The sequence below is a fragment of the Tamandua tetradactyla genome, chromosome 18, assembly GCF_023851605.1.
Source record: "Tamandua tetradactyla isolate mTamTet1 chromosome 18, mTamTet1.pri, whole genome shotgun sequence".
NCBI lineage: Eukaryota > Metazoa > Chordata > Mammalia > Pilosa > Myrmecophagidae > Tamandua > Tamandua tetradactyla.
The window spans coordinates 75450076-75466193 of record NC_135344.1 but is presented as its reverse complement, the minus strand read 5'-3'; the positions used below and the strand labels follow the sequence as shown (position 1 = coordinate 75466193).

At 40.5% G+C, this 16118-nt stretch overlaps 1 long non-coding RNA gene across 1 annotated transcript; it reads left to right on the top strand.

Moving 5' to 3' along the window:
- The first annotated feature begins 9372 nt into the window (after window positions 1–9372).
- Window positions 9373–15364, top strand: LOC143662712 (uncharacterized). The gene is made up of 5 exons (XR_013165564.1): window positions 9373–9722; window positions 10059–10094; window positions 10874–11013; window positions 13626–13699; window positions 15309–15364. It is a non-coding gene; the product is annotated as an uncharacterized LOC143662712 (long non-coding RNA).
- Window positions 15365–16118: the final 754 nt, after the last annotated feature.

The following is a 16118-nucleotide window of genomic DNA, read 5'->3' as shown; positions in this document are numbered from 1 at the left end:
GGGCTGCTCTTCTCCCTCTGGATCAGGGCCAAGGACCCACAATTGGATTGCAGACTGATGCCACACTGCATCAGAGAAAGAGTGGTGGAGGGACTAGCTTCTCTTACCATTTTAAAGCTGTGCTTTCTTGAATTGGCCTTGGTCCAGCTTCTATAACACTTTAACTGTTTTCCAGAAGATAATCTGCAATTGTTTGCTGGTTGTTCAAAGTTCTGTGGAGAAAGCACACTGGAGCATCTTGTGTCACCATCTTGGTCAACCAAAATAAGAATTTTGATTGGAGCTAGATTAAATTTATAAATTGATTTGCAGAGAATTATTTTTGGTAGTAAGTCTATTCCATGCATAAGATTTATTATTTCACATATCTTTAATGTCTTTCAAACGAGCTTTCTAATTTTCTCCTTAAAGGGATTGCAGACCTTATTAGATTTATTTTAATTATAAAATTTTCATCACTAATATAAAAGTGTATTTTTAGAACTGTAATTGTAATTGTTTTTTTTATCTGTCCACCTTGTTAAATTATATTCTAATACATTTCTTCATAGATTCTTTGATGTTCTAAGTAGATAGTCTTCCTGTGAATAATGGTTTTTGGTTTTTTTGAGATATACTCATACATCATGCAATCCATCCAAAGTATACAATCAGTGACTCACAGTATCATCACATGGTTGTATATTTATCACCACAATCAATTTTATAACATTACTCCAAAAAGAAAAAGAACAAGACATACCATACCCCTTATCTCCCCCAATTTTTGATCCCTAGCATTGTGTGGTACATTTGTTACTGCTGATGAAAGAATATTAGGATATTGCTTTGAACTATGGTCCATACTTATGATAGGGGCATTTTCCCCCTTATACCACTCTACTGTCAGCTCCTTGAGTAGTGATGCACATTTGTTCTAGTTCATGAAAGAGCTTTTTAACATTTGAATTGTCAATCATAGTCATCGTCTACCACAAGATTCACTGTGTTATAAAGTCCTATGTTTTAACTTCTAGCTTTCCTTCTAGTGACATATATGACTCTAAACTTTCCCTTTCAACCACAATTACACCCATAACTCAGTGTTGTTAATTATACTCACCATAACGTGCTACCACACCTCTATCCATTTCCAAACCTTTAAATTAAACCTAGTTAAACTTCTGCACTTGTTAAGCATCTACTCCCTCTTCTCTACCCTCATTTTAATGTCCTGGTAACCTATATTCTAGATTTTATGCCTGTGAGGTCATTTGTTATAATTATTTCATATTACTGAAATCATACCATATTTGTCCTTTTGTGTATGACTTATTTCACCCAAAAATGTGGTAAAGATTCATATGTGTTGCACGCTTCAGGACTCCATTCCTTCTTACTGTTGAATAGTATTCCATCCTCTGTATATACCACATTTTGTTTATCCATTCATTGGTTGATAGACACTTGGGAAATCTTTTGGTAATCATGAATTATGCTGTTATGAACGTTGGTGTGCAAATGTTTGTGTCCCTGCTTTTAGTTCTTCTGGGTATATACCAAGTAGCAGGATGGCTAGATCATATGGCAGCTTTATTCTTTGCTTTCTGAGGACTTGCCAAACCATCTTTCACAGTGGTTGCACCATTTTACATTCCCACCAGGAGCGAATAAGTGTTCTTATTTTTCTACATTCTTTCCCACATTTGTAGTTTTCTGTTTGTTTAATAGTGGCCATTCTAGTAGGTGAGAAATGATATTGTGGTTTTGAGTTGCATTTTCCTAAGAGCTTGTGAAGGTAAGCATCTTTCATGTGCTTTTTAGCCATTTATACTTCCTCTTTGGGAAAATGTCTATTCATTTCTTTTGCCCATTTTTAAATTGGCTTGTTTTTTTTTCATCGTGAGTTGTAGGATTTCTTTTTGTATATTCTGCATATTAAACTCTTATCAAATATGTAGTTTTCAAGCATTTTCTCCTATTGAGTCTTTTCACTTTCTTGACAAAATCCTTTGAAGCAATGAAGTATTTAATTTTGAGGTGGTTTCATTTATATGTATTTTTTTCATTGCTTATGCTTTGGGTTTAAAGTCTAAAATACTGCTGCCCATCACTGGATGTCGAAGATGCTTCCCTACATTTTCTTTTATGAGTTCCATGGTACTGGCTCTTATATTTAGGTCTTTGATCTATTTTGAGTTAATTTTTGTATGGAGTGTGAGATAAGTGTCCTCTTTCAATCTTTTGGATATGGATTTCCAGTTTTCTCAGCACCATTTATTGAAGAGACTGTTCTGTTTCAGCTGAGTGGACTTGGGAGCCTTGTCAAAAATCAATTGACTACCGATCTGAGGGTCTATTTCTGAATTCTCAATTCTAGTTTATTGATCAATATATCTACTTTTATGTCAGTAATTTGCTGTTTTAACCACTGTAGCTTTATAATATGATTTCAAGTCAGGACGCCTGAGTCTTGCCACTTCATTCCTCTTTTTTGAGAAGTTTTTGGTTATTCAAAGCCCCTTCTCTTCACAGGTCCACAGAATAATTTGACAATTAGCTTTTCCATTTCTGCAAATTAGGCTGTTGAAATTTTGATTGGGATTGCATAGAATCTGTAGATCAATTTGGGTAGAATTGACATCTTAATGACATTTATCCTTCCAATCTATGAACATGGAATGCCCTTTAATTTATTCAGTTCTTTTTTTTAATTTCTTTTAACAAAGTTTTGTAGTTTTCTATGTACAGATCCTTTACATCTTTGGTTAAGTTTATTCTGAGATATTTCGTTCTTTTAGTTGCTATTGTAAATGGAATTTTTTCTTGATTTTCTCCTCAGATAGCTCCTTACCAGTTGTTTCCATTTGCTGAAGCTTCTGGAATGCAATATACCAGAAACGGATTGGCTTAAAAATTTCTCTTTTTGGCATGTGCAGGCTCTGGGAATTGAACTCGTGTCTTCTGCATGGCAGGGAAGAATTCTACCACTGGGCTACACTTGCACTGCCTGGATTGGCTTTATAAAGGGGATTTATTAAGTTACAAGTTACAATTCTGAGGCCATGAAAATGTTAAAAGTAAGGCTTCAACAGAAGGATGTCTTCATTTAAGAAAGACTGATTGCATCCAGGATTTCTCCGTCACACGGGACGGCACATGGTGATGTTTGCTGTCCTTCCCACCCGACTTCCGGCTTCAAATGGCTCTCTCAGTTTCTGGTGCCTCTTGGGGCACTTCTTTCTGCAACTCCAAACGTCTGTGTCTTTGTTCCATCTCTCTGTTCTCTGTGTCAGCTCTGAGCTATCCCTGTGTTTCCTGCCTTTTCTTCTCCTCATAGAGGGCTCTAGTAGAAAGGTCAAGACCCACCTTGAGTAGATGGTGCCACATCTCATGGAAACAACCTAATCAAAAGTTACCACCCAACATAGGTCTGTCACAAGATTGGATTAGAAGAACAGGACTGTTCTGAAGTGCATAACAGTTTCAAACCAGCACATTCCACCCACTGAACCCCCAAAGGACATGCTCATATACAAAATGCATTAATTCCATCACAATATCACAAAAGCCTTAATCATTTCAGTAACAATACAAACACAATATAAAGTCAAAAGTAGTACAAAATCTCATCAGATCAGCTACAAGCATGCTTTGTCTTATGGCCAAGTTCTTCTTTGGATGTGGACCTGTGAAATTCAGAACCAGTTATCTGCTGCCAATATACAAAGGAGGGACAGTCATAGGATAAATATTTCCATTGTCATAGGAAGAAATTGGAAGGAAAACAGGGGTCACTGGGTCTAAAGAATTTTGAAAACCTTCAGGGTGTACTCCATTAGATTTCAAAATCTGAGAGTCATTTATAGAATAGCATTTCATGCTTGGGACTTGAGAGAGTGGCAGCCCCACCCTTTCCAATGGCTTATGAAGAAGCCCCATTCTCTCCAAATACTGGCGTGAAGGTAGCAACATTAGGAAGCATTGAGAAGACAACCTTGTTCTCAGCGCCACCCTCCACAAGCATCTGGGCAGCACCCAAACTTTCTGTCATCTCCATGGCACATGGTCAACCCCTTCAGAACTGTGTGGTAGTGGCCAGGCTCTGCTCAATCCCCAGGGAATGTGCTCTACCCTTCCAAAGACCTGAAGTGACACCTGCCCCCTGCCTCCAGGGAAAACTCACCCTCTCCACACACATGGGTGGATCTCTCCTGGCCTGAGATTTGCTGGCTCCACATATTAGCTTCCATGGTTCTACCTTTGAAGTCATTTTTCCTTCACTTTGTCCCTTTTCTGTCCCTTTTAGCCCAGACTGGCAGTGGTTCCATTTATACAAATCCCACAGCTTTCTTTTCAGTTTTCCATGCAGTATATAGTGATCACAACCATCAGACAAAGGGACTTTCCACAAACCCTTTCTGGATAACTGCATTTCCAATCCTGGCCTTTTCTGAAATGACTCACTGTTTCTGTGTTTGGCCAAATCCTCACAAGGGGCACTGTTCTTTGGAGTCTCACTTTCTGGAAGCCCAGAATTTTCCAGACCATCAATTTTTGGTTTTCTCATACCCAAGAGTTCAGTTATCAGCTTATCTCTTTCCTGCGGTATTTCACTATAAGCTGCAAGGAGGAACCAGTCTGCATTGTCCTTATTTAGTATGGAAATTTCCTCAGCTAGATATCTAAGATTGTTGCTTTTAAATTCTATTTTCCATCCAACACAGGAACTCAATTTTGCCAAATCATCTATGACTTTAAGACAAGGACCATCTTTCTTCCAGTTTGCAATGACACATTCATCATTTCTGTTTAAGACCTTATTGGAAGAAACTCTAGCATCTATATTTCTATCAACAGTCTCTTCAAAGCATTCTAGATCTTTTATGCTCCTCACATTTTTTTTCCAGAATCTTCCCCTTATCCATTTCAAAATGCTGATACAGCATGTTTGGTATTTGCAAACTCAACCACACCCCACTTCTCTTGTACCAAAATCTGTTTCAGTTTGCTAAAGCTGCTAGAACATAATATACCAGAAATGGATTGGTTTTATAAGTTACAATTCTAAGGTTGTGAAAATGTCCAAATTAAGGCATCAATAACAGGATACCTTCACTCAAGAAAGGCTGATCTGGGGTTTCTCTGTCACATGGAAATGCACATGGTGATGTCTGCTGTCCATTTTGGTAGCCATGCCCACTTGTCTATGGCAATTAACTGTTGCCACCTGGATTCTGCCAACTCTGGATCCAATCATCCCCATTGTGTTTAAAGATTCCCGCCTAGTGACAGCAGTTCCTACAGTAATTTCTGACCTACAGAGAAGGGTGACTCCTGAACTCTTCAGGGATTATGGAGCTAGTATCACAAATTTATTCCTCAAAGTCCTGGAAAAAGGTGTGTCCTCTGGACATTTCTGGTGTGTATGAGCAGGTCTTCCATGATAAATCACCTCTAACATTCCAATCTCTTTAAGCTTGTGATCCCCTCATCTGCATATACCAGGGCAGTTCTGGCATTTCAATCTCAGATAATGTTGGCCACCTTTTGGTCCATGTTTCAGGCAACCACACAAGCAAACAGTTAGTGCCCTTTCTAAACCTTCGAGCTGCAACGTTGAATGCAGAATCTCTGCTTAGTGACTCATATCAATAAATTCAGTCTGATCCAACTTTATAATCCTTCTATTATTATCCCACACCCTTCATATGCATTCCCACGCACATTCCCTTGATTTCTGCCTATATAGATTGGAAAACTCATGGAGTTCTTATGAAATGTGGTGTACCTCCTAGGAGTCATGCTTTGTACCTCACACCTATCAGGGCCTGCTGGGTCCTGAAGAAAAGAGAGGAGGTGGGGTGAGTCATAAAAAGAATTATAAGTCATCTTTCAAGCTAATTACCTCAGAGAATTCCACTGCAGTTCATCTGATGAAATAGTACTAATCCAGACAGAAGAGTGAAGTCTGTTTCCCCAGGGGAGGTGGTTACAGGCCTAGCAGGCACTGAAGGGTTAATCTTTTTAGGTGGAAGTTGGATAGCAGACTCCTTGGGGCAGACTAGAAGTCAGGAATCTGTTTCCTCAAGTCAGACTGGAGGTCGGCTAGTTGTCTACCCAGGGCAAGCATGAGGTGAGGTGGCTGCTTCAGTCATGGCTCCACAAAATATGCTTAAAGAAATCTGTAGTGATTGAAAAAAGATGAGTTCCTTAGAAACTCTCAAGGAGAGGGAAGCACCCTTCGAATAGATTCAGTTGCTTGAGCACTTGGGGTTTTATTGGAAAGGTGTTTCACAAAGCGTGATTTCAGTGGTTTGGCATGTGAAGCAAGACTTTTGTTGAAACCAGTCTGTGGTCTTATTTTTCTAGACCACAGTCCAAACCAGCTATTGCTAAAAGAGTTTGAGCTCAAATGGTTTGTGTTTTCAAGAGGTTTCTGTACAGTTTATCTGTTTCACAAGTTGTAATTTCTGTACAGTCTGTCTATGCTGATTTTGTGTTTTTTAAAAAAGTTTCTATTCTCCAGACCACCCTTTTGGCTATACTTAAGCCAAGACTGTAGAAAAGACTGCATTCATTCCAGACTGCTTCAGATCTGTACCTCTGCTTGAGGTATCTGTGGCTGGGCTGGAGGTCAGTTAAGTTTCAACAAGCTTTGCAGTGTTTTGTTGCTCCTGTGAATGGGCATTTGTTGAACCATTTGGTGAGGTAGTGACTGAGTGGCAGCACTTTAGAACTGGGAGATCACACATTTGAACTGTAAGAGATGCAAATACTGAGAAGGATTATAATCAGAGTATGTAGCCAGAAGCCAAGCATGGCCAAATTAGAACAAGGGAACATAGCCTATCCTTGATATGTAGAACCCTGTAGAGGAAGACATAGGGATATTAAACAAATTACCTAATGTTATAGCTTCCTTGTGTGCTTTTAAGATCTCTATAGGAACATTAAAGATCCTGGAACAGTCTGTGGATATTTAGTACACTATTCTTCTCATATGACAGATGAGTTCCACCTCGAGAAGTGGTTATGGTTTGTGCTGCTCTGTTTTGAGCAGCTGTCTTTCAACCTCATAAAATTCTCCTGTGAGATCTGTAGCCCAAGTGGCATTGCTTAGTCCTTCTGTAGTTCTCTAAATCATAAGATGTAGAATTTCCCTCACTTTCTAGGCCTCCTTTAAAGCTTGAAAGGTAGAAAAATCCCTCAGTAGCTTAGGTCTCAATGATTAAATTCACAAGCGGAGAATCACTTTTTCTTCACGAATCAAGTTGTCTAAAGATCCTTCTTTTTTCTGGGAGAGAAAACTGATGTGCCAAGATGGACCTTTAGTGAGATCAGGGACTGTCCTGATGATAGAAACTGGTTTATCACTTTGCAGGTAGCAATCAACAGGTTTTTGTGCTGAAAATCTTATGACAATCATTGGGTAACAACAAGTCATGTATTTTGGCCAATATACTACTATGAGGTTATCTGTTTGTGCCATAAAGTTTTCATCTGAGCATTGGTGTGTCCACAGATGAAATTTAGAGAAAGATCAGCAAGTGCGTTGAATTTGTTTTTAAGTTACATCTTCCTTGTAGGCATCTTCCATGTGCATACCCACTTCCTAATTCCTCACTAAGTTCTATTTCTATGAAAATTTGGTTATAAAAAGCTAACTCCTATGAAAGGACCCTGCCAACAGAGATAGAAATCACTCCCCCTATTTGTGATGTGATAGGGGTTTTTAGAATTTTGGCTGTCTGGTCTGTTGTGGTGTTTGTCATATGGAATTATCCTAGAAACTAATCTTTCCTTAGAAGGGAATGATACTAAAGGGTGCTACGTGGCAACCAAAGTAAAGTGGGTATCACTCAAAGGAGAATGGGTGCCACCCAAAGGAAAGCCCAACAATTGGTTTAATCACAAGGAAGTTATAGCCAGGTATCGGATTCACCTTAAGGACTGACTAGGGATGTGAATAGCTGAATTCAGGATAGGGGTATTATCAGTTCTGCATAGTGAAGAGACAACAGAAATATACTAGAAATCCACAACTGAACACTGCAGAGGAGAAAGACAATGGCTGAGAGGATAAAGGACAAAAGCAGGCAAAAAAGTGCATGGCGATCAGAGGTTCTAGGCATTTGAGATCTTGTCCTGCTGTTTTAGAGAAAGTTGTCGACTTCACATTGCTGTCTCTGCTTCATCCAGAGGGTTTGGTTTAGCAGCTGCCTTCTGAAGAGTATATGAATCTGGAGGATTCTTAAAAATCTAGAGGGCTTCAGTTGGGAAGTCTTTTGAGTGGTCTGAGGAAGGTTTGTGTCTCCTTAATTAGGAGACACAATCCAAGGGTCAACCCCTTATAATTGAACTGTGGAGCTGCTGCTCAGTAGGCTTCAGGTTTCAAGAGCTTTCTTCTGATGATTCTCCCACAAGACTAGGTCTCTGGTGTTTAGGTCATGGAGGGGTGGCTTAGGACGATTCCCAGGAAAGGTCACCAGTATCTGTTAATAAGACTGAGCTTGCAATAGTACCTTTCAATATTTAACTGTATCTTCTTTTAACAGTGGAATATAAGTGGTGACATTATCAGATGTATAAGGCCAAAGGTAAACAACTTGGGAAGGAAAGGTCAATGGTCACAATTAAAAGGAAAGGTCACAATTCATCTCATGGGCATTAATGGCCAATGGCCACAACTTTGGCCAGGTAAGTTCAAGGCCCTGTGGTAATTTTGTTTGTATTTTAATTTTAAAATAATATTTGTTTTCTAGACTTCTAAAGATTGAGGATGATGTACACAACGGAGTTTTTGAGTAAGTGGGAAGACTTTGCCAAGTTTTATAATGGCAGTGTCAGTGAACTGGGTCTCTCTGGTACTGGAGCTACAGACAGAATTTCCAAGGTTAGATGTTGGTAATTGTATGAAGTCCATTTGGAGATGTCCCTGGGAGCCTTGAGGCTTTGGCTATCGTCTATGTTCTACAGGATATGGACAGCTTTCACAGGTTAATGTTGGTGGACAGGTGAGATATGTGCCAGGTGTTTGCCAATTTTAGTAAAGTTTGCCCACCAGAGTTAAACACATCTTACTCTGGAGGGTAATTTTTTTTCTAAGCTTTTTTATTGTATAGTATGACATATATATAAAGCAAAAAAATAAGAAAGCAAAAGTTTTCAAAGCACTCTTCAACAAGTAGTTACAAGACAGATCCAAAAGTTTGTCATGGGCTGCCATACCATCATCTCAGATTTTTCCCTCTAGCTGCTCCAGAATACAGGAGGCTAGAAGGGTTAAATATTTTTTTATCAACACAATTGACATTTTTAATTGGGCCTCCTGATGATTTCATTATTTCCAATATAGCCTCAGATCATGTGCCACCCCAAGGGTCTGCCTATTTTCAGTGTACATATTAATCCTTTTATCCCAGCCTCAGTGACAAGCTTTTAGGAGTGCACTGAGCTCTGCCATTTAAATCGATTTTACCTGTGGTAAGACATCATACTCTAGAGATGAGTTTAAATATGTTGTGGCATGTCCAGCCCTGGACAGACTGATGACGCACTGACTTAGATTGAAAATCTCATTATGATGTGATCCATTACCAAATGATATTAAATCTGAGTTTTCTATAGGAGTTTCTAGCAACTTCTATTGAGGCATGGAGAGATCCCAGGAAGACACTAGCAATTGTGAACCCCATTTCTCATGTGGAAAAAGTAAAGGCCTTACACAGGCAGACAGGAAGGTAAGAGGTGAGAATAACAATGGCTCATATGAGGCGAGTCTGCTTACTGAGAAATGTTGAGTATTTTCAGAGTGGCAAAGACCATAAAGCATGAGGGACAATTAAATTCAAAGCAGACCTTGGGTGTAACTTGATAGATGCCTCTGCAGGCTTCATGATGTTCTGAAACAGTAACATGCCTCTGCCAGCAGTGAAAAGTGTTATAAGATGTTTATCTCTGTGGTGTCCATGAAGCTGAGTCAAAGCTCGACTGAAATGAGTGAACAAATTATAATAATTAGGTGTTGTTATTATGGGTGTTGTTACAAGGCTATTTTTTTTTTTTTGCATGAGCAGTCACTCGGAATCAAACCTGGGTCTCCGACATGTCAGGTAAGAGCTCTGTCTGATGAGCCACTGTGGCCCACCCTACAAGGCTAATTTTAAATCACAAAAGGCCTACTCATGCTTGGATTTCCAATGAAAAGTTTCTGACATTCAGGTCTTAGTTAGACAATGTACAAAAGGGCGATTTCAGAAAAATTAGGAACACATTGCAACAGCTGATGCGAGGAAATTTAAACTCTTGAAGGTCTTTGTTGAGAATTTCTGAAAAGTAGTAAGAGACTTCTGTACAGACAAAATGTCTAGATGTGGTGTTGACCTTCTCAGGTAAAAATGAACAGCTCTTGGCTGTCTTGATTTAGAGGGATGCTGGAGAAAGCAGAGGACACATCTATAGTTATGTAATAAGAGAACTCAGGCAGTACCTAAGATAGGATTGAGTTGTGGTTTGGTATGACAGGAAAAAGAGGTTTTACTATTTTATTTACAACTCTAAAGTCCTGGATAAATTATTTTCCTCATTTTCTGGAAGTGTGTTACAAGAGCTGGTACAAAGTATGATGAGATTTTTTTCCATCATGTCTTTCTCTGTGGTTCATGGTCTCTCCTTAGATTTTGGATTATGAGGGTGCTGTGAGAGTTTGGGTAGGGGTTGAGGGGAATCAGTTTGGATCATAATGGGTTCAGCTCCAATATTTCTGCCAATGTCAGTGGAACTGTTTGCTCACAAGGAGTTCCTTATGGAGTTGTTCAATTTGGGTTTGATTTACATATAAGGACCGTGGTAAATTAATGACTGAATTAATGAACTGAGTCTTAATTTCAAGGAAGAAACTAGCAACTCCTATTGAGGCACGGAGAGATCCCAGGAAGACACTAGCAATTCAGGAATTTCAAGGAAGAGCCCTCAGAAGTTCAGGAACTTTGGCAATTCCATCAACATAGCAAACCTCTGTTAAATTAGCAGGTATGGTGTCACAAAGAAGAAAGAAATGCCCAAGAGTGACAGAGTCTTAGACAAGGAAAGTATTGAGATTGTCGCCACCCCTAAAGGAGGAGTTGCGCCACAACGGTGGGACACTGGACATTTGTTCCTCTCTTGAGCATCTTCATTGTTTGAGCAGCATATATTTCTATTTCAATTTCTTATCATTCACATCCAATTGTTGTCCCAGTCCCCCTCTTTTTTTTTTTTTTCATTATCTGTCAGAATCCTCATCTGGAAATTTCTCCTTTTGTGGCCTTAAGCAATTGTTTCTATGCGTTGGAGGCATGTAATTGTTTAATTGGGACACTTGCAAGTTTATTCTGGGTTTTGTTTGTTTTGATATATTTCCCTGTCAAAATCTTCTTTCAGATACTATAGTTGAGTGAAGGGATAACTAGTATGATTCTATTCTAACTAGTATGATTCTATTCAAATCTCCGATTTCAGGTATTCACCCCTTGAAAAATAGTCAAGTCATATTGACAACTGAGCTTATGCCTGAGTATGGGAGACATATGCTTAACAATCTGACATTGAATTGTACAATTAGAGTTCATCACTGCCTCACCTACAATACTGAATAGGAGTTTAGTCAGTCTTCACAGCTAGACTTCTTGTATAACCCATAAGAGAGCCTCACCAACCCTATTAGGTATTTCATGGAAACACCATCCTTGAGTCTTCTCCAGCCTGGTCCCCGTGAAATTGTTCTATCAAGGATTTCGCATCGGATGGGCCTAAGAGCATGAGGACCACTGATGTGTCTGGCAATCAGAGTTGAAAATCCCTAGAATTAAATTTTTTTTGTTTATCTTCTTCAGACTTAGGATTTGAATGATGCCTCTTAATTTTGACCTAGAACATGGATAAAAGCCTCCTTTGAAGGCTTGACCTCCAGGTCAAGTTGTTTAACTTTAAGAGATAGTTGAAGTTAAGGTCCGAGAGATAGGGAAGAGCCTTAGCAGGGTGACAGAGCAGAAGTGGAGAGGAGGACGGGAGAGAGAAAGAGACATGGTCAGACAAAGTGGACATGAATTGGAGTCTGTCCTAATCAGCTTAGTGGAGAGACAGACTTTAGATTTTCATATTTTTATAGCCTTGGACAAGAATCTTTCAAAGACACAATTTTTTGATTCTGAATTTCCTTTCAAAGGTTGTACTAATTGAAGTATGCTGAACCACTGAATGTTAGAGATTTTATTCTGCTTTGTTCTTAATCACTCCTAGAGGAACTCATTTGTTTTCTGACATAGCCACTGTGATTCTAAACTATGCTTTGTAAAGTTATGCTATTCAGAGAGCTATCTGTCAGGCCATGGTGTACACTTACTGTGCACCTGTGATGATAATAAGTCATCAGTAGGTCAAAATGTGATTGTGCCCCCTAGACTGGCTGGCTTAGCCTCTCCTGCCACAAACCTGACCATACGTGAATCAGGCAGGCATAATTTCAGGAGCAGATCTCTCCCAGAGCAAATTCTTCAAATGAGATGAAATGGAGGTAATTTACTACGTTGTAATGAGTGACCCAAGTCATTCTTTCATCCTTGGTTCAGCTTGGGTACAGAATTATTGCCTATGTTTGTCCTGTAGACTATGAACTTCTGATAAAAATGGACAACATCTAGGAAGTGGGCAGGTAGACAGCAAGATTAATAAAATAAGACCTAATGGAATACTCTGGCATAATTTTTGCCAAGGAATACAAACACAAACCTGATTAAGTTAATAATATTCAAAAAACTACAAATAGCTGTGTAAAAAGGTCAAAGTCCTAGGACTCAAAATAAACTCAGCAAGGAAGCTCAATAAAATAGGGTCAGAGACCAGATCCAGTACTATGACTGCCTAAGGCCTCCAAGTGAGAGATGCTCGGGCCCTCTGAATGTTACTGAAACAACTGAGCTGATTGCAGACATTAGACACTTTTTCTGGCTGTTCTCAGTGTTCATGTTGGGGCATGAAGTTTGATTATGCTACAGCAAAAATACCTTTCATTAACTCATCGAACCAACTATCCATCCATCCATCCAACCATCCATCCATCCATCCATCCATCCATCCATCCATCCATCCATCCATCCATCCATGCATCTGCCCACACATCCATCCATCCATCCAACTACCCACCTACCCATCCATCCATCCATCCACCCATCCATCCACCCATCCATCCATCCATCCATCCATGCATCTGCCCACACATTCATCCATCCACCCAACCACCCACCTACCCATCCATCCATCCATCCATCCATCCATCCACCCACCCACCCACCCATCCATCCATCCATCCATCCATCCATCCATCCATCCATGCATCTGCGCACACATCCATCCATCCAACTACCCACCGACCCATCCATCCATCCATCCACCCACCCATCCACCCATCCATCCCATGTTTGCTGAGAGAACCCCATGGGCCTGGCATTGGGGATACAGTGGAGCAGTGGCCTTCAAACTTTAGTGTGCAACAGAATCTTCTGGAGGGTTTGTTAAATTACTAATTGCTGGCTCTACCTCCAGAGTTTCTGATTTAGAAGGTCTTGGGTTAGTCCTAAGATTTTGCATTTCTAACAATTTCCCAGGTGATGCTGAAGTTGCTGGTCAGGAGCCCACAATGAGAACCACTGCAATGAAGAATCAATTATTCAACATATTGGTGAGGGCTACAAGGAGAGATGCTGTTTATATATAACATGTCTTGTTTATGTTCCCAGCAGAGGGTGCTACCAAACCAGCAGGAACTGGAAGAGTTTATCTTGTGCCAGTTACCTAATGAGTTAGGTGTGGAAATGAGTCAATGAGAGCATAAGTGTGATCAATGCCAGTGATGCTTTAGTACCCCTTAATTAACGTATAACTCTTCACTCCTCCACCCCAAACAATTTCCTAGATGGCCCTCCCCTTAGTCCAGCTTCCCGGATTCTTCCCAACATAGGTTCAGTTAAATCCCCTTGCTCCATACTCTGTCTGTGTTCCTGGGGCAGGTAAGTCTTACTTTTTTTAAGACGTGAAAAGAACTTGGTCTTTGGAGCCACTCAGTCCTGAATTTGAATCCTAGCTTTCCCTTCAATTGCCTGTGTGATTTTGAGAAAACTGCTTAAATCCTTGTCCGACAAATGGACCTCAGATAATTGTTGTGAGAATTAAATTAAGCAATGCTCAATTATCCAGCCACGTACTCACTTTCCTCTCATCTTCGTTTTCTTAGAGGCATGCTTCTGACTAGCTAGTGATTTTTCTTTGGCAATATGTACCACCTCCATTCAGGATCAAGGCATCATTTTTCTGAGATCCATTTTGCTACTCTCATTCTTAAAACCAAATCTTCCAATTCAATACATGATGTAAGGAGGGAAAGAATTTATTTTTTCCTTAGGTATGCATGGCTTTCATTAGAGTTTACTTCTCCTGTCAGAAAAATTTAGCATGGTGTCTATAGGATATCACTGAAAAGAGGAAATGCTAAGGCCAGTAGCGATATTTGAGGAATGGTCTGTGCCTTTACACTAATAACCCCAATGTAATGTTCCTATATGTCCTTCCAAGACTCTTGTCTGTCATGCTGTGTGATAGAATCTTTCCATGGAACACTCAGGAGCCTCCGGAAATGGTTTGAATTGGCAGATAAACCTACTCAGGGAGGATTTCGGCTCTCTGGATAGTGGGTGGCTGGAGGACCACAGTGCTAAATTGCCCTTTAAGCTCCTTCCCTGTTCCCTCCAGCATGGTTGGATGGTTCCACCAGGTTATTTTACAAGGACATTTCCTGACATTTGATTTCTTTTCAGTCTGTCTATTTTCATAGACCTAACCACATCCTCCAAAGCCCATCACAAAGAAACTAGTCCTTGGGTATTAATTTCTGTTAGATTAGTATATAAAAGGAGTCTAATGAGGAGAGGAAAGGGAGATGACAGCAAATCAGCAACTTCCACCCGCCACTTGGCCAAGTCTCTTGTAGCTCCTTTCCTCCATGTACCGCCATCTTCCTTGTTCCTTTTTAGCTTCTAGCAGGTTTTGCTATTATTACACCTTGGGAGCACAAAGCAGTGACTCACCACTGAAAATTGTCCTCTCAAAATAAAAGTAATTACTTCTAAAGGGATGTTTTCCCTTTGGTAAAAGGCTAATCTTACCAGGAGTCCGAGAATGCTGTGGGTGTGAGTGTAAGTATGTGTGTGAGGGTGTGTGTTGGGAGAGCTAAAACTGTTTTTTACAATACAGGGGTAAAGTTGGATACTTTCTTGACCCATTTTGGTCTTTAGGTTTTCCGGAAGCAGCAGAGCAGCATCGGGGAGCAGTTAGGATGGAGTCTGACAGACTGCACCCATTTCTTACATGGGAGACCAAAGCCCACGTGATTCAAGCTTCTGGAGCTTTGTGTATAAGATGCGGGCATTGCATCATCCCTGAATCTTGTGCCCATAATTGTGTGATGGGGTTTGGGGTAATAAACTGACATTCACTCTCCCGGTCTTCTCAGAGCCTGACCTGGGGTGGACAGGCCGTGTGCACTTACTCAGAGCTCAGAGTGGGGCTGAGGGCCCAGGCTGAGGTCCATGACAGGCTGTGGGCCCATGGTAGGCTGGTTTCATGACTGACTTTGCCGACAGAATAGGCTGACATCCAGGCATTGCAGGACTCTGCCTCAAAAGCCTTGCAGCCTTGCTATCTTTGGAGCCCAGTGGCAAGGAGAAACCCTGGCTGTCTGCCCGAGGAGGACAAAGGCTCAGATGTCCTGTGCTCCAGCTGAGCCCCAGACACGGGAGAAGGGCTGTCCACAACTGGCCAGCCCTCCCACACACCAGCTGTGGACACATGAGTGAGCCCAGTTGAGGGCAGCAGGCACAGCCCACTCCAGAACTGCCCAGTAGCAGTAGGGACTAAAGAATGATTTACTTTAAGCCATTACATTTGGATGTGGTTTGTTAAGCATCAAAAGCTGATTGATAAACCGAAGTGCCCTGTTCTTTGAGCTTCAGACAAATGACTTAAATCCTTTCCTCTTGTGATGAAAGCACCTCACGCTGTTGAGTTCTTCTGGGACTCCAGTGAGAAGCTCCATTAGATAGTTT